Consider the following 19147-nt stretch of genomic DNA (forward strand, 5'->3'; position numbering starts at 1 on the left):
TGACTAAGACAGCCTGTACACAGAACTAGAGGGTAGGTTTTAATCTCTGAATTTTGGTCATAAAAATCTATCTTCTTGCCCAAAATTTGGACTACCATCCATGTCTTGGATTCCACAGATCAACCACTGGTTATTCAAAATTATACACCCCAAAGTCTACCGCTGCAGATAAGAGTTCCTACTACGTCTGTGATTAAGTACTGGAACAAGAAGGAAAGGCCCTGCCAGTCCACACTTCACAGAGCAGTGGGACAGGAGCTGCTGGCTCCGGAGTCCTGCTGGAGAGTAACAGACTCTTACCTGCTCCCTCAAGAGCTTTACTTTGTTTCCTTTTGTTCCTGGGATTGTTTTTGCAACAGACTATAACCAAGGGATAGACTGACCCGCTGCTCTTACAGAGACCCTCAGAGTTCTCCCAGCAAGACTCTGGGATTTTCCTACACCAGACACCAGGAGGCAGCCTGCCAAGGAACAGAAGATAAACTGCGCACACAAACTACAGGCTACTAGGACAAAGGTAGCCTGTGACTTACCGACAGGCACGAGGCACACCTCGGGAGTCAGGCTAAGCATCCCCTAATTAAATGGGTACAGGAACCACTCAGTGTCACCAACAGTGAATCTTCCATAGTCACTCAGCACTCCATAATGGAAAGGACTCTTCTTTACCCTGTAAAATTTTGGGACTTTCTGATGCCAAGGGTCTTCCTTAAGATCCCCACCCCCCACCCAAATGTTTTAATCCATCTCCTTTGGTCACTCACACGGGTGACCAAAGTTTCCTGGCGAGGTACTTGAAAGCTACGAGACCCCTGCTTACACCGTTATAAGCCACACTGGGTTTCACAGCACCTCTTCTCCCTCTACTAGAGACAGGAGAGAAGAAACATCACAAACACAAGGTTTAGAAGACACCCGCAGCTCGCTCTCCCTCCCCTGCACCAGAACGCACAGATCAACACGGCAGACTGCCCTCCTTCCTGCGGGAGCCAAGTAGACCCGCCTCACCCAGGCGAGCTTGAGAGCCTTTCACAGGGCGCTGCTGCCTGAGTCCTGGGCCTCCTACCTAGGAGGCAGGTGTCCGTGCACGCAGCACAGAGATGCTCCTTGTGGAATTGCTGTGAGGTTGCTGTGCATCCCTACGTGGAGCGCTAAATCTGTTTACAACATGCTCACAGTCTCGGCCTGTTCTCCTAGCTCCACCGTAAGCCACGGGGGCCACTGTCTGAGCACAACCAGGTAGATGTAAAGGAATTCACAAGGGCTCAAGTTACCCAAGCGACTCTGGTTGGCTAAAATAAGAAAGGAATTTTAACAAATGAAATTATTTTTTAATAGAAGGAAATTTCTGATGTGTTTTTTTTTCTAAATATATTTTGGTGTAGAAATTCTGATATTCCAAAAACTAACTCACCCTCTCCCTTTCCTCCTCTCTCTCTCTCCCTCTCTCTCTCCCTCTCTCTCTCTCCTTCTCTCTCTCTCCCTCTCTCTCTCCCTCTCTCTCTCTCTCTCGTTCTTCTTATTTGAAGATCTTTGCTAACTAGAAGGATGAACAAGGCCAAGTTTCCCAGGTGTCCCTGTGCTGCAAATTACACTCAAGTCCTTTGCTGGGCCAGTGGCCACGGTCATGCACTTCAGATCCACAGAGGGCTCAGCCAAGCCTGCCCTGGCTCTTGACATCTCCTGCTCAAGAGCCGGTACTCACAGCATGAATAAGACCTCCCCCTCCTCCCTCCCTCTGTGCTTACCTGCTAAAACCTTTTAGTGGCTACCCTTAGAGCCTCTGTTCATGGAAACAATACAGAGGAAAAGAAAAGAAATACATTGTTTCAGCAGAGAGAACGCCTTCTATCAGTCACCGCCTAAGAAAAGGCCTGTGCCTCTTACTCCTTATCCTCCTTAAGAAAGGTTAGTTGAGAATATGGGGGGGGGGGTGGGCTAAAATTATTGGAACAGAAGACAGGGCAGAAAGCCCATATGAGCCAGAGGCCCAGGATGTCTGCTGCAAGACTATGCCTTGTATATAAGACTAGGCGGCCAAAATCTCAACAATATAGTTGTATAGACAACCAATTGACACCAATTAACACACCAGTGTGGATGGAGGAATCTTACAAAGCCCACCTAGATGAAGAGCTACGGGCAGTTCATGACTGCTGGGAGAACAACCATCAATGACAAATCCAACTGGGTATCCAGTACCAAGCAGTCAGCCCCCAAACACACATATGGGCAACACTAACGGACTCAACATGTAACAACAGTAACTGAAGAATAGGGGAGGGTGTGTAAACGGAGAGCTGCTGAGATGGCTCAGTGACAAAGGCACTTGCCACTAAGTCAGATGGCTAGACCCCACATGGTGGAAGAAGATGTCCTCTCTCTCAAGATGTCCTTGGCAGCCACAAGTACACGGTCGTGGTATATGCACCTCCATGCATACATATATGCACTCACTGAATGAAGTGCAACTTAACATTTTTAATTAGAGCGATGATTTTCGAGTGGGGAGAGACTCCAACATTAAAAACAGAGTCCTTCATCAGGGAGAGTGTCAGAATAAAACAAGTTCAAAAGAGAGGTTTTCCCAAAAGGAAAAGAAAAAGAAAAAAAAATAACAACAAAACCCAGAAGTTCATGGGGAGAAGCCCCTGCAGAAAAATAATTTTAAAATTAAAAATAAAATGTTCCCCTACCGTAAGCATCCACGTGGCACACATGTTCAAAGTTCTGGTTGCTTTCTTTCCTGTCCATCCTGACCACGAGTCCAAGCTTTCACCCATACACAATGAGGCCAAATCAAACTGCCAGCTTCTTGGCTGTCCACGCCCTGTCCCTCGCCCTGCCCTGCTCCGTGTCATCCTGTTAAACACGGCTCTGCGATTTTCCTAAACCATGACGTCACAACCTTGATCGTGCGTTGGTTGGTACTCCTCTCAACCATCTGTGCTTTCCATGGACGTGAACACGGCTGAAAAGCCTTTAACATTGCCTAACCTCCTGCTAATTTTGCAGGTTTATCTGCAGCTGGGGAACAGTACCCAAGCCGCCTAGACTGCGCACTACTCCCCCAGAACACTCTACATTCTTACCGTCTCACAACGTAAAGCCGAGCTGCTTCTGATCAAACTGGTCTGAAGTTTTTCTGAAAAGTTAGCTTTGTAGCCAGGCACGGTGGCCCTCATGGCGGTACAGCCATGAGTCTGAGGTGAGCTTGGAAGACTTGAGCTGTAGGCCAGTGTGCCTCAGAGTGAGAGGTATCTCGGGGGAAATCAACTTATTAAACTAATTGCCAACTACACCACTCAGCTGGCAATTAAACCCTTCTCAGTCATTGAGCCATGATGGAAACCTACTCTTTAGGATTTTATACTTGGTACTTACTTGACCAGAGAAGTTTCTAGAATACAGAGAGACCTTTCAGACAGTTCTCAGTACCTGCTGCAGTCCTCTCCCTTAGGTGTACTTAATAAATATTTGTGGACTGCTGTGGTCAGGAGGGACAACACAGTTCCCCGCAGAAAGCAGGGGACCACTTGGACCATGACTCCTCTACACGGAAACCCTAAAAAACAATTCAAGTGGTAGGAAAGGATGTTTCTCCCAAACTAACTTTTTACATTAAGTAGCCCAAAACATTAGTGTAAAAATGTCATCAGTAAAAGGGAAACACAGAGAAACTGTGTATATGATAAAGCAGGGGGAGGATTACAATGAGAGATCAAATCAACAAAGTATTTAGTCTTTCTAAGTGAGCTGGAGAGATGGCTCCACCATTGAAAGCACTGGCTGCTCTTCCTGAAGACCGGTGTTCATTCCCAGTATCCACACGGCTACTCACAATGACCTGTAATTCTAGCAACAGGAACCCAATGTCCCCTTCTGTCCTCTGCAGACACCAGACCAGCACGCAGTGCAGACATGCATGCAGACGAAACTCCCTTATGTACAAAATATATATTTTAAAGATAAAGTCTTTCTGAGAGATGATAGGAATAGTTGAGGCGGGCAGGAGGGGCTGGCGTGTGCTTGTGCCCAAGACCTAGTACTCACGACTTACAGAATGCATACTGGATGGCCGGGAGGCAGTAAGGGCAGAAAGAGACAATTCAACCATGTTGTTTTTGAACCCTCTGTCTCTAGCAACGGCTTGAGCAAGGAAATTCAAAAGGTGTGTTTTTAAGGCAGAATAGAAGAGAGGGCACAAGATGACCGATGTGGAGAGGCTTTTCCAGGACAACTAACAGTGAGGGTTAAGCATGTCGGCCCTCTTCCCATAAAGCAGGAAAACGCCTTCCAGTTTTCCCAACACAGCAATCAGGTGAATTTTACGATGTGTGGTAAAGTTCTAGCAAAGTCAGAACAAGAATGAAAGCAAACTAGTGACACTTGACCCTCCCAAGGTTCTGTGCTCTGTCCGAGAGAACGGGATCCAGACATGAACCCCCAAGAGACTTCAGAAGACCGAACGCCTGTCCTAAGGTATGAGCGATTCTCCCGGTCACACCCTAACTCCCTCCCTCATCTGTTGTATCCCCACACCCTTTGATAATCCCTCATACCCACAACGCTCCCCAACCCCGGCTGCACGATGCCAATGTTTAAAGCATACCTATTACGCTTCTCTAGAAGCAAGGTGTCACAGCTCTTTATACCAAACCTAGGAGATCCAATTGGGAGTCCTGTAGCAAACAGGGTTTCTGGGTGTCCCGACCTTTGACCTCTGACCTCTGAGCAAATGGAGTTTCTGGGTATCCTGACCTCTGAGAAAGTTCTGCCAGGCTCATTTACAACCTGCTTAATATTCCTCCGCCATTTGATAACAATGCACTAATTCGTTTTCATTTGAAACCATTTTATTCAGCTTACTGCTAAGACAAAACAAAAAAAGGCAGTGGTGGATACGGCGCCAAAGCTCAGGGCGTCATCCTTGATTGAAGAACTGGGATACAGAGCTCACCCTACCACAAGCAACCTCACTCATTCACAGCCACTGCTTGGCAGAACAAAAAGCTGCCACTTCAGGATGGTTTGCAATAGACCCTGAGCTCCTGGAGGCTCAGTATTTAACTGTCTTTGGAATAAAGACAGGAAGGACTAACATGAAAATGGACTGCTTCTTCACTGAGGAAATAGGCTTGGTCCCTTTCGCTATGAAATGCTATCTAAACGTTAAAACTAACCTGACTGACTTTCCCTGACTCCCCAAGTTCACTCTAGTGGGGATGCTGATAAGCAAGTAACTGTGTAATTCAAACTTTCCATATGCCTGTGCTGCCCGGGACTCCAAAGCCTTTAACAGCATACAAGCCATACTAATCAAGGGACAGGGCAGGAGTCAGTTAACAGGGCTTTTGAGGGGTTCAGTGTTTCCATTTCCAGACCTCTGGACAAGTCCCAGTGACACTGAAAGTCTCTCCCTACAAACTAAAGCTATAGAAATGCTGCAAACCCCTACGCACACACATGCACACGCATGTACAGATGTATGCAAACACATGTACACACATGCACACATGTATGCACACATACACAAGCACACACATATGCACACAGCACACATACAAACACACATGCACATGAATGCATACAAAAGCATACACACACACACATTACCCCAAACTGAGGAGGCTCCCAGTTTTATGCCAGTTTCCTTCACTGTGGCACATCCCCATGCCTGAGGAAAATCGTAACTACTTCCCCTCCCGTTCACCTGTGCTCTCCCAGCCTACACCCCTCTGAGAACACTCTTCCAGCTCTAGATCTCACCTAGCGGCACACGTTCCCAACATGCTCTGTCCTCCAAGTCTTCCAGCTTCGAGCATGAGCAAAGCTGCTCCAGCTGCTCCAGGTGTCAACAGCTAAACTTTCCCACGGTCCCCGTTAACATAGGGTGGCAGTAAGAGAGCATTCAAGGGTCGCCGCATAAGGGTATTTAGTGCAAGACACCGGGAGAAAGACACACAAACACGGAGGTGTGTCGGTCCTTTAGAACATAGCTTTGTTCTGATTTTCCATTGGGGCAGAGGGTTAGGACACACGCACAAGGAAAGGCATACACATTCAACCACTTCTTGACATGTCTCAGGTCATCTCTCTCCTGGCTTCCCCTCTTCCGAATGCTTCTTGAGCGGTACTTCTGCCTATCTCAGAATCTTTCGCCCACTCATAAAGATATGTTTAGCTACCTAGGATAATGATAATTTCTTAAAATAAACCAAAACTGTTCATTTTACTTGGTTATATGAACATCAGAATGTAACACTATTTCATGGGGGAAAAAATCTTTAAGTGTGAATCAACCAAGCTCCGTGGCAGCCTCGGTTCCACCTCTTGAGTTGTCCTCACCCCTGGACAACTTACTCTCCTAAGCTGTAACAAGGAATGATACTTGCTTTACCTAGCTCTAGAAGGATGTTTCAAGCTTTTGTAAGCAGAGTGATAATGGCCCACAGCAGGTGGTCACCTGTGAGTCCTAATACAGGCCCATTCCGATACAGCCATGCAAAGTTCACACAAGGAGATAATTAAAATGAGGACGGACGCCATTCCAAACTCTACCTCACTGAAAACCCAGCTCATGTGAGAATAATGGTAGGCCTTCACCTTTGGGCCTACTACATCTTCAGAACTGTAAATAAAACAGTCCAGTTGCCTTCCAGCCTGTGAGCGCTAAAGTGTTCCCTTGTGGTGAGGAACACCATTGCAGTGTACTTCAGGGGGATGAGAAAAGAGTTGCCTTGGCAAATGCGACCCTGGTGAGGGGTGGGGTCAGTGTAGCAGCTGTGCGGTGTACTTCTCCTCATCTGAGACTAGCGGCGTCCATTCAGGCTAAGGAACCTGCAGATCCTGCCCCCTTGCAGACTGACAAGCAGGAATTATCTGCAGACCCTGCCCCCTATGCAGACTGACATGCAGAAACCATCTGCTTTCAAACTACTGAAACTTAATACAGTACATGCATACTATATCAGATACACATGTAAATACCCACTCAGCTGCTAAGTCTCTAGGGAAAGGAAGCAGATTTTCTATAATCCCCACAAATATGGCAATGTAGGCATTATTTATTCCTGTTTTTACAGAAGAGAGCAACTGAAACCCAGAGAAACCAGACAGCTTGCCCGAGGTTAAAAAGCAAGTAGCCAAGTCAGGATTTGAATCTAGCTTTGTCTGACTCCAAGGCCTGTAGTTGCCTCCAACAATGGCAATTGGTTGGGTCGCTTTTCCTTAATCCATGACATTGTATTTGACTGTGTGTTTCTGCATCTTCACAAAGGGACAGAAAAAAACTAAGGAGGCCTTCTCCTTTTTCTTTCCCTATATTTATTTTCCACCCTTTTGCAAACTATTTTTAGGTGAAAATCAGTGAGCTCAACCTGACAGTCATACATTTCCCCAGTCAATACGCCCACAGGGCCAAAGTTGTGTTTCTACCTCTGGCTCTTGGTTTGCAGGACATTGTTTTGAAGTTGGTGCTATTTAGCAAATGTGTCCATGTCTGATACAGTGTCTTACATCTGGGAAATACTTGATGATACTGGTCATCAGGCAACTGGTTGAGTGTCTTTATCCTACTAGGTACTGTGTCAAGAGACTTAAAAAGGGGTGTGGGAGTGGGGATTACTCTGTGTAAATTCTTTCACATTAAAGATAGTTATCTGAAAATTGTTTAAAGGGTTAAGGGGAAAGGCAAAAGGAAATATAACAATTTAATGTCTGAGTCCCTGGGTCTATTAGACCCTGAGTCTAAGAACATGAAAGACACAAGTTGAAAGTAAGTATCATTTGAGCAACTTCTGCAAGTGTGGCTTGAAATTGAAACAGTGCACTCACACCTGGCCAATGCTTTTGCTGAGCAGGTAAAAGTCAGGAGGACTTTCCTCCATACTGTTTCTGCAACCAGTGTGTCTTATTTTTATAGCTGTGGCAACGGACCACACTCTGAATAGGTTATATTTAACACTTTCTCTACAGTATGGGCTTAAGGCCCTTCTCGTATAACTCACAGGGGTTAAACACTCATTAAGTAAATCAGGTGCTTTCCAGAACTTGTTACATAACCCCAGCACATGAAAGACAGCTTTCTTTTCATTCATTGAACCCTCTCTTACTTTAGGTAGCCATGTTTCCTTTGCATGCTTTTCAAATAGGTACAGTGTCTCTCAGTTCTCTGCAAAATGTTGTCTTGGTTTTTACCATAGCAAACATGTGAGAGACATTTGCCACTTGTGCAGTTCCAGAGTATGTCCCTCAATGTTATACATGTTACCTTCTAAGAGAGATTAAAGTCTTTCGACCACCGTGGGAGAGCTACTTTCTGTGGCAATGAGTTCCCTACCAACAAAGTAGTCAAAGCAGAGGTGTCCTATAAGAAGGATTTCCAAGGGAGGTAAGGGGCTGAGCAAGTTGAATTTTATGTTCCACCTTCCCCATTTACGATTTTAAAACAATTTTAGACCAGCATACCCCAGTGACATAATGGTTCACAGGTTAACCTGCTGAGTCCCATATCCAGCTCACTGTTTAGGTCAACCTATCAAAAATGCCCTTCAGATTCAGCCTAACTTGGTAAGCTATCTAATTACTTGTGGCGAAGACCATATTACCGTAATATTGACAGTTTCTTGCTATTTGAAATGACAAAAAAAGGCCCTGAAACCATGTGGTCAGCAGAATGTATGCCTTGCATACGGATCTGTTGAAGCCAAAACAGCACTGCCTCCGTGGGGGACAGCCAAAATGAGGAGTTATGTGGGAGCATGAAAAATGTGATAACCAGACCTTCAACCTCAAGTATGACCCAGCTGCGCATGCACATGCAGATCCACATCACTGGGGAAAGCCTGCTGTTCATTCGTGGCAAAGCAAACCCAGTCCCTTCCAGCCTGCGACTTCAGTCACACAAGCCCGGGAGCTGTCCTTCAGCACCACAGCAGGTACCCCTCGAGCAAGCATAAAGCCAAGGAAAGACAAGACCGGAGGCGCATCGGGGTGAACTGCTTAGAGTCCTCCTTCAAGCAACCGTGTGGCTGTTTGTTTTTAAATATACTATATCTCAAGTCGCTATCCTTAGTTTATTTAAAAGAAAAATTTCCGAATATCTATAGGAAAGTTGACAAAACCTCAAATGAAAACCGAAGGCGTATAAAGTCAAGCCTCCCAAACGGACCCCAAGAAACCAGTAACTAGCTAGCCTGAACCATCATGAATTGCTATACAATGCCCACCACATCCCAGGAAGAGACACGTTCCATCTACACACATCAGATGTTCCGAGAACACAGAACATGCTTGCAGCCCTCTCCGGAGAGCTTCAATTTCTAGGACAGACAGAATGCTCACGGAACACCGAACCATCACTACCCCCACACACAGCAATCAAATCCTCTTTCAGGGAGAACTGAAGGCCTTATGGGTCATGAGTTCCAGAGGAAAATGCTGCAGTATTTCAAGAGCCAGGTTTCAGAAATATGCATGCTAAAAGCTTTTGGCGTTTGGAGCCTAAACCTCTTGGTTCCTGCCATCCTGCTACTGGGTATTAACGTTGTCCAGCCATTTGCATTACACATCAAAAACATATTTTTGAGGAAAGAACAAGGCTCCCTCCCCCATATATTCTAATGCATATGGAGAAAAGGGAAGAGAGCTCTGTGAGACGTTAAAAAAGCCTACCACACCCGAAATCTCCTTGGAAAGCTAAGACATTTCCCCCGTCCTAACACACATACACCTCCCTAAAGGATCTCCAGGTTTAAACTCGAGAAAACAGTTATAAAAAGCACTCCCTCCTTTGCCCTAAAGGCCCTTACCCACACTTCCTGCTTCCGATCCCTGCCCTCCCGGATGCCCACTGTGCATTAAAAGCAGTTCCCCCTGTGCAGCAGACCTTGCAGACTGCTATTTCTCCCTGCCCGAGTTTGGCCAGATGCAAGGCAAAGTTTCTTCTATGCTTCCCCACCCCCACCCCCACCCCAACAGATGACATTGATTATGAACACCGATGCGAATCTTGGAACCTCCAGTTACAAAATGTATTCCCCCGTGCTTCAAAAACTGCAGTGTAAGTGAGGGAGAGGGCATAGGGTGGAGTAGTTGGAAGGAATGCACGGTTTGGAGAATTCCTATTTATTAGACTGAAAAACGGATTCCCACTCCATCCTAACTCAAACCTAGGGACGCTGAAGGGGTCTGACAGCCCCCACTACCGCCCGGAAAGTTAACTGCCAAGTCTCCACCGGTGGTTGCTGCGGGCAATGGGGAGGATGGAGCGGACCTCCCCTGAGAAATGCAGAGGTTTTGTGGTCCCTAGGGTACGGAGGGTGAATGAAACAGAGAGGAGGGGGTCCAAGCTGTGGGTCTGGGCAAACAGTTCTGTATCCCAACGCTAAGAAGAAGCCCAGGGTGCTGCTGCCCGTGGTAAGGTGGGGGAGGGAAGAGAGCAAGGAGAGGAACAAGCTCTGCATAGGGTGGCGTAGGGGTGGGGGTGGGGGAAGGGGGATATTCTGAAAGTGATGTTCTCTGATGCAGGAATCCTAACCTGCCAAGGAAGGTCGCGGGGGCTCCAACACAACCCCAGAGCACCCTGGCGAAAGGGGGACTGATACATCCAAGTAAAGGAGTAGAGGACAGGAGATGTCCTGACTGCCCCACGAACCCAGGAGTCCCCCGGCTTCTGCAGTTGGTAGCAATGTGGAGCCAGATGAAGGAGGATCCAGAAAGGACTGGGGGAGGGGGCAAAGATGAGGGGCTGCAGAGCAGCCCGAGAGCCCCGGTTGGACTGGCACTGGGGGCTGGGTGCCGGCTGCAGCGCCGAAGGGACGCCTGGGCAAGCCCGCGTCCCTGGGCGACCAGGCAACCTGGAGGGCAGGGTGTCCAGGGGTTGGAGCTGGTGGTCCCCCATCCTCCTCGGGAACCCCGGCAAACACCGTGGAAGGAAGCAAGACTTCCAAACGCCCGTGCAAAGCACGAAGGGCAGAAACCCCGCTCCACGGCGGCCACGCGAGCCCCGTGAGCCCCGCGGCCCGCGAGCCGCGCCGAGCGTTCTGCGGCAAAGCCCCGGGCTGAGAGGGGCAAGCCCGCTCCAGGGTCCCGGGGCGAGAGGGGAGACCAAGGAGAGGAGCGGCGCCGGGCCAGGGGCTCCGGGACGACTTACGGCGGCGGTGGCGGCGGGCGAGGCGGCAGCGGCCCTAGCGCGGGGCCCGGGAGGCGCGGCCGGACTGCAGAGGCGCCGAGGCTGCGGCGGGCGGGACTGCGGTGGGCGCCATCTTGGAGCGCTCCCCGCCCCGCCCCCCGCGCTGCGCGAGCCGCGCAATTGATGACTCCGCCGCCGCGCGCCGCCCGCGCCCCACCAGGCCCCGCGCGACCCTCCGCGCGCCCCCCTGCCCGCGCCCGCTCCCGCGCTCGCCCTCCCGCCCGTCAGTCCGCGCCCCGCGCCCGCCCCGCCGCACCTACCCTGCCGGGCGCTCCCGCCCGCCGACTCGCTCGCCTGCCCTCTCGCTCCCAGCTCTCTGGCCTGCGTCCCCGCGCTCCGGACTGGATGCGCGCGGGAGCCCGACCGGCAGGGGCGCCGCGCCCGAGCGCCTGCGAGCGTCCCCGGGCCCGCCTCTGCGACGCCCCCGCCGGCCCCACCAGCACCGGCGTCGACACCCGATAGATGCTCTGCGGCCCTGGTCAATGACAAGAGTCTCCTTGCTCCCGGGCACGCCCGGTCACCGTGCGACCGCAGTCGGAGTTTATGACTTGATCTTTGGTCAACTGATCCAACGCACAGCAAATAGAAGCCACGGTTACGACAGGGGCCTGCCATGAGTGGCAAAGGCAGTCCTCAGGTTTGGAAGCTTAGAGGTCACCTTACCTTCTCCAAACTCAGTGGGTAGATCTGTGAAGTTGGCATGAGCCTTTGAACTGCTTCCACAGGCCTAAGGAGCGTCACGGTGAAGGCGAGGAGGACTCCTGGAGCTGTCTCTCTAACGCAAATTCAGTTGACACTGAATAGCACCGTCTTTAGCTAAAGAGTGGCGGTGACAACCTGTCCAAACCTCAGTGTTCTGTCACTAGGAGGGAGCAATCAATCAGGGCACCAAACTGATAGCTTTATTGTAGAAACTAAAGGGGAAGTGCATTTACAGTTTTCTAACACGATCCAGCACAGACTGTGGCATAATGTGCCCACCGCATGCATTTTACAGTAGCTTTCGTGAGATATATTTGGCTCACTGTAAGTTCCATGTTTGGAATATATTTTGACATGCATGTGCATGCAGGAGCTCCTCGCCACTAAGGTGACGGGCATGCCCAAAGTTTCCTGGTGCCTCTTTGCAATCCAGCTCTGTGTTGCCCACACACACACAGCCTCCCCCAGGCAACCACTAATCTATTACTGTACATTGGTTTGCATTTTCCAGAGTTAATGGGATCATGCAGTATGAACCTTTTTTTTTCCTTTGTAGAGAAGTGTAGGACACTTCTCTCACCATGATTATTTTGAGGGTTGTTTTTGTTTTGTTTTGTTTTGTTTTTTTTGATGCTACCCGTGAGGTGTTCGTTTCTTCTTACCACTGGGTAATAATCGTTATGGAGGGACATAACCAAATTTTAAACCGCTTATTGATGCCATTTAAGCTAGTGCTAGGTTTCACTAGTTACAAATTAAGCTGCTACGAATGCTGTGTGCACCTCTGTACAGAGGCATTCCCTTACTTCTCTGGGTATAAATGTCTAGGAAGGAGATGACTGGATTCTCTTAGGTCACTCAACATGTTAAGAGAATTCAGGGGCTGCAGGCGTGCTCAATTGGTAGCGTGAACGCCTGCATGCTCAAAGCCCTGGGTAGATTCCCCAACACCAGCCACATAACCCAGAGAAGCTCATTCTCGTGAACATAACAAGTTTCAGGCTGTACGAGGCCACCATGTTTCAAAACTAAAATTACAAAGCAAAGAGAAGGGACTCTGAGCTGATGTTCAAAGCGCTTCTGCCATTTCAATTCATAGTAGGGCATCAGCCCGCAGCACAGTAGGGCATCAGTGCCCCACATCCTCTTCAGCATTTGGTTTGACCAGTCTTCTTAATTTTAGCCACTCTAATAGTGTGATGAATTATTCCACTGCGGTTTTAGCTTCTGTTCCACTAATGACTAAATGTGTTAAATGTCTTGGCTCTGTAAATCCTGCTGGTTGAAGTCGTCTATTTGGGTCTTTTATACTTTAGAAGGTGCTTGCTTATTGAGAACTATTTGTATCTTACAGATACACATCTTCTAACAGTCACGTGATTGGCAAATGCTGTTTCCTACCATGGAATTATAATTCTTTTGTCTCTTGACCAAGTCATTTCAAAGGTAAACACTCTTAAGTTTCACGAAGCCCAATTTATTTTTTCTTCTTCTGTAAACCAGATGTTTAACCAGACCTATAAGTCTCTCATTCCAGACCCTTGTTTCATTAGCATGTTTATCTGACCTTGCTTACTCTTACTTTAAAATAAACCTTGGAATTGAGCAGTAGAAGCCCTTTTACATGCTGAAGATCTAGTGCTGTGTTGTAGCACACATGTGCGGTGCGGGAGCATACATATATAGCTTGATCAGATCCTGAATTTCCTAAGCACAAAAAGTACCATGGGCTTCGTGGCACACACCCACCATCCCAGCTCTGGGAAGACTGGAACACAGGGTCAGGATGACAGCAGAGGCTAGCCTCTCACTTCTCGCCCTCTGCTCTGCTTTGCCAGTGCTGGCTTTCCAAGTCTAGGTCTTGCACATTTGCCTGCAAACCTTGGAATCTGTCGAGTTCTACCAAACAATAACAACAACAAAATAAATCACTGGAATTTTGATCAAAACTGCATGAATTTAAGCACTCAACTTTGGGGAAACTTCCTCGACAACAGAACCAACAAATCCCCTTCAGCACTGCGTGGTCTCCTGAGGGCTCCCTTGGCTGCAGGTTTTCAGGAGATAAATCTTATTCCCCTTCCAGGATGCTGTCCAAAGCATTTTGGTTTTGTGTGTGTGACGTGTCACTTAACAATTTGTACATTTCAGTTTCTCGTTATTCACTGGAATTATATGGAAGTGCAGTTAATTTTTCTGTATTTACAACCTTGCTAACTGGGTTATCAGAATCCCCACAGGAAACACCATAAGACTGGACCCATTAGCATTCCTCTGTAAAAGGTGTTGGGGGTAGGGGAACTCATATGGCACATGAGTCTCTCCCTTCCCTGAGGATATATAAATGGTAGGCAGTTGCTGGGCTGGGGTGGGTTCCTGGCGTGGAGTGGGTTGTTGGGGTAAGGTGAGTTACTGAGGTGGGGTAGGTTATTGAGGTGGGGTGGGTTGCTGGGGTGGGGTGGGTTGATGTACAACGTTTCTCCAGTAGTTTGGCTGCCTGCAGGTTGTCCAGGCTCCCATAAGTAACCCCAGTTAAACTTACTGAATTGAGAAGAATCGGTTCTTTTTTTTTTTTTTTTATTTATTTATTTATTTTATGTACAGCATTCTGCCTGCATGTGTGACTGCAGGCCAGAAGAGGGCACCAGATTTCATTACAGATGGTTGTGAGCCACCATGTGGTTGCTGGGAATTGAACTCAGGACCTCTGGAAGAGCAGTCAGTGCTCTTAACCACTGAGCCATCTCTCCAGCCTGAAGAATCGGTTCTTTAAACCATTGCTACCCTCTCTGCCTAGGATGAATAAAAACACCCCCCCCCGGAAAAAAGTCACAAACTGTATGCTGTTTACAAATGAACACTTTTTTAGAATGTTTTTAATTTTTAGTGTGTATGGGTGTTTATTGGTGGTTTGGATGGGAATGGGCTCAGATGTCTGAATACTTGGTTCCCAGCTGTTTGGCAAGGATTAGGAGGTGTGGCCTCTTGAGAGGAAGTGTACCACTGGAGGTGGGCTTTGGGGTTTGAACATCCATGCTCTTCCCAGTCGGCTCTCTCCTGGCAGAAGAGAATGTAAGCTCTTGGCTACTGCTTCAGCACCACACCTGCCTGCCCGAAGCAGTGCTCCCAGCCCGCAGCTGTGCTCCCAGGCATGATGGTCATGAACTCACCGTCTGGAACTGTGAACCCCAATAAAGTCTTTTTATAAGCTGCCTTCTGATTCCCACAGAAGAAGGCTTGGGATTCCCTGAAGCTAGGGTTGTTTCCGATGTTTGTGAACCACCATGTGGATATTAGGAAATGAACCAGCATCCTCTGAAGAGCAGCAAATAATCCTACAACCCAGCCCCCTCTCCAGCTCTGTGTGGCTTCATCTTTCCCAAGCCGTTCCTTTTTCTTGCTTTATTGCACTAGCTCCCCTCTTTCTTGGAGCGTTAAGTGGAAATGGTGTGAGCATATGTTGTTACTCATCCCCCATCTGAAGACGGAAGGCCAGCTGAGCGAGCGTTCATGATGATGAGGCATGATGCTAGCTGTAGGTGTTCCCTAAACTCTCTATTATGTTGAGGGCAGTAGCGTCTCCTTTCTGTTTTGCTAAGGGTTTTCATTAAAAAAAAAAAAAAAAAAAAAAAAAAAAAAGAATGTCGATTCCTGCATGTGGGCCTTTTCTTTTCAATTTATTAACACAGTGAATTACATCGACTTTCACACGTAAACTAAATTCCTAGCGTCACCTTTGGCTCATAGCATCTCTCTGGTTGTCTCTGTTGGCTTCAATCTGTTAATGTTTTGTGACGTATCTTAGTCTTGTAACATTCTTTGGTGTCATACTAGTAGACTGGAGTGGGAAGCATTTATATTATTTCTTCCCTAAATGTCTGGTAGAATTACCCAGTAAAACTATCTGTGGAGTTTTTAACTGACAGAAAAAAAATTAGGAATTCAATTTAATTAATAAATATAGAGATGTTTGAGATTTAATTTGATTAATTTAATATTTTAATTTCTTTTCTTGAGTAAGGTTTGGTAGTTGTTTCTTCCAAGGTGTGGTGATTTGAATGAGAATGAATTTTAATGAGAACGGCCTGCATAGGCTCATATGTTTGAATGCTTGCTCCCCAGTTGATGGAACTGTTTGGGAAGGATTAGGAGGTGTGACCAAGAATTAGGAGGAAGTGTGTCACTTAAACTTAAGGTAGATTTGGGCTTTTTTTTTTTCTATTCTTTTTTTCAGAGCTGGAGACCGAACCCAGGGCCTTGCGCTTGCTAGGCAAGCGCTCTACCACTGAGCCAAATCCCCAACCCTAAGATTTGGGCATTTTAAGAGGCTTTCTTTCCCTGTCCTTTCTGATTGGTCCCCCCTTTCTCTCATTGTGGCTGTTTACTCAGCACAGAAGCTCTCGGCTGCTTCTCCAGCACTCTTTTTTTTTTTCTTTTCTTTTTTTCAGAGCTGGGGACCGAACCCAGGGCCTTGCGCTCTCTAGGCAAGCGCTCTACCACTGAGCTAAATCCCCAACCCCTTCTCCAGCACTCTTACCTGTCTGCTGTCAGGCTAACCGCCATGATGGCCAAGAACTAAACTAACCCCGGAAATGCTAAGTCCCAGAAATCTCCTTTCTTCTGTAAGTTGCCTTGGTTATGGTGTCTCTTCATAGCAATAGAAACGTGACTTGGACATACACATTCATTTCCCAGTTTCCATCTAAATTGTTAGTTTTGGGTTTTGGGGGGTTTGTTGTTGTTGTTTGTTTGTTTGTTTGTTGTCTTAACAAAACCTACTTATGTTCTTTTCTTTTTTACAAAAAGATTGGTTTATTTCTTATGTATACAGCATTCTGCCTGCAGGCCAGAAGAGGGCACCAAATCTCATTACAGATGGTTGTGAACCACCATGTGGCTGCTGGGAACTGAACTTGGGACCTCTGGAAGAACAGCCAGTGCTCTTAAACTCTGAGACATCTCTCCAGCACCCCCTACATTGCTAGTTTTATGAGTGTAAAATCGTGCACACCACTTCGTAGTGTTCCTACTGTCTGTAGAAATTGTGGTAGCATCATCATCCCTCAGTTGATATTTGTTGGTCATTCTCTCTCCCTCTCCCTCTCCCCCTCCCCCTCTCCTCCTCCCCCTTCTCTCTGGTAAACACTCTTTTTGTTGTTGTTGACTTTCTTCAGAGACTTTTAATGTCCACCATTAGCCCACACTGTGGCTTTGTTTCCTTTCTTCTGGTTCTTTAGAATTTTGTTTGTTCAACCTGCCGTTCTCCCCATTTCTCAAGCCCAAGGTCACCCTGGTCTTAGCTCCTTCTTTTCTAACTTGGACTTTTAACACTATAGATTTCACTTTGGGTTAGCCTCTCAGTTAAGTCCCATTAGTGACTTTATCATCCCATTACACTCTTGTTCTCTTTTAAGTGTACCATCTAGTTTTCAGGTTGGGATTCCCCAGATAACTGTCCACTGTCAGTTTCTAACTTCACTGTTCTCTGTGGGCCTGATTCGTGGGATTCCAAAGCCTTTATGTTTTTCATGGCTCAGAAGTTAACCTATCTAAGCAAACGTCCCGCAAGTATTCTCGAAGGGTGTGTCCTCTGCTCAACAAACCCGAGGCCTTACCGACTCCCGTTCTAGCTCTACTGTTTACTGAGATATTATTGAAATATCTGAGCGGCTGTGACATGTATTTCTATACTACCCTTTTAACTTTACCTTTTTAAGTCTCTGTATTTAAAACGGACTTTGTACTAATCAACAGAATAAAGAAAAAACAGAATGGGAGATCCACCTGCCTCTGCCTCCCTCCGGAGTTCTGGGATCAAAGGCACGAGCCACCACTCCCTCGAGGAATGTTTTAACAAAAGAATATAGATAAGGGCCACAAGAGATAAAAATATTTACCATCGCAGATCGGGGAAACAAAAACTAAACCACAATGTCATCTCACACCTGTGAGAAAAATTATTATTTTCTTTTTTAAAAAACTGTTATTTAAAAATAGGTTTTGACAAGCTTGCAGAGAAAAGCAGACCCTGATATATACTGTTGGTAGAAATGTAAATTTATACAGAGGTGATGGAAAATGTCATGAAAGTTTCTCAAAAAGAAAAAACTCAAACTCTAAACAGAATGACCGTAAGATCCAGCAAAAGGGACAGTGAGCAGGTGATAGTGAAGGGGCAGCAAGACGCCAGCGTCTGGGAAGACTCTGGTTACCAAGCCTGGCCATCAGACTTCCAGCTCCAGGATCCACGAGTGAAAGAGGAAAGCCAACTTCTGAAATGACTGGAGGAATAAAATGTAACCAATAGAAACAAAATGGTATCCTACGGAGACACCTGCAATCCTACCTTTCAAGTACCATTCTTCTTAACAGCCAAGCTAGGTAAGCAGTCCCGGTGGCCATCAGCTGATGGCTGGATAAATGAAATGTCCCCTAGCCACACGGTGGGATGCTACTGCAAAGGAAATCCTTTCGTTATGGTTCTGGGATGAGCCCGAAAGCATAAAGTGGGATAAGCCCAACCCAGAAAGACAAACACTGCTGGATCTCCTGAACCGGTGGCATCTGATAGAGCTGAGCTCATGCAGCAGAGAACAACATGGTGCTCATTAGAGACAGGAGAGAGAGGAGGCCCAGGTTGTTAGTCCTAGGACACAAAGTATCAGAAAGAATTGCTTCAAGAGATCTGATACTTCAGGGCAACTGCAGTTAATACATCACACACTCGAGACATCAGGGCAACTGCAGTTAACATTACACACTTGGAGACTGTTAGGTGTGCAATATTCTTACCACAAAAATGAAGATTACATGCTAACTACCTACATCTAACAATTTCACATTATATGCATATTTCAGAGTATAAAATTGTTCACCACAAACATACAGAATATGTAAAATATAAAGTATATTTTTGCCAATTTTTAACACCCCCCAAAAAAAGCTAAGTTCCTTGTAGGAACCATTTGCTGGAGCTTTGCATAGTCCACAATCTAACAATTTCTAGTTTCCAAGTGCATGTTGCACCTCATTACTAACATTTTCAAGTGGTCAGGGAGGCATTATATTTCATTATCAATATGGTTGGGGTTAAATCTAAAGTTGAGCTATTTTCTGTTTATCTGCATTATTTCATTTCATGGGAATACATTTTATTATTCTCTTCACTTATGCTGGCTTAATAGCTATATAACTTAATGGTTTACAATAATTTTGTCACTAAATTAAAGTCACTCTTTGGACTTGGTGTGT

General features: G+C 46.8%; 1 protein-coding gene across 5 annotated transcripts in view; it reads right to left on the minus strand.

The window, feature by feature from the left end:
• The window catches only part of Scn8a (sodium voltage-gated channel alpha subunit 8), a 174536-nt gene extending 162584 nt beyond the window's left edge, over nt 1-11952 (minus strand). For 4 of the 5 annotated variants that reach the window (XM_032885132.1, XM_032885118.1, XM_032885138.1 and 1 more), the window contains exon 1: nt 11858-11952. The gene's annotated coding sequence lies outside the window, so the exon portion shown is untranslated. Of the gene's footprint in view, nt 1-11155; nt 11268-11857 lie in introns of those variants that run through there. The other variant, XM_032885112.1, reaches the window with a different exon arrangement.
• Between the last annotated feature and the right edge of the window lie 7195 nt (nt 11953-19147).

This window comes from Rattus rattus, chromosome 1 (assembly GCF_011064425.1).
Source record: "Rattus rattus isolate New Zealand chromosome 1, Rrattus_CSIRO_v1, whole genome shotgun sequence".
In the NCBI taxonomy this organism is placed as follows: Eukaryota; Metazoa; Chordata; class Mammalia; order Rodentia; family Muridae; genus Rattus; species Rattus rattus.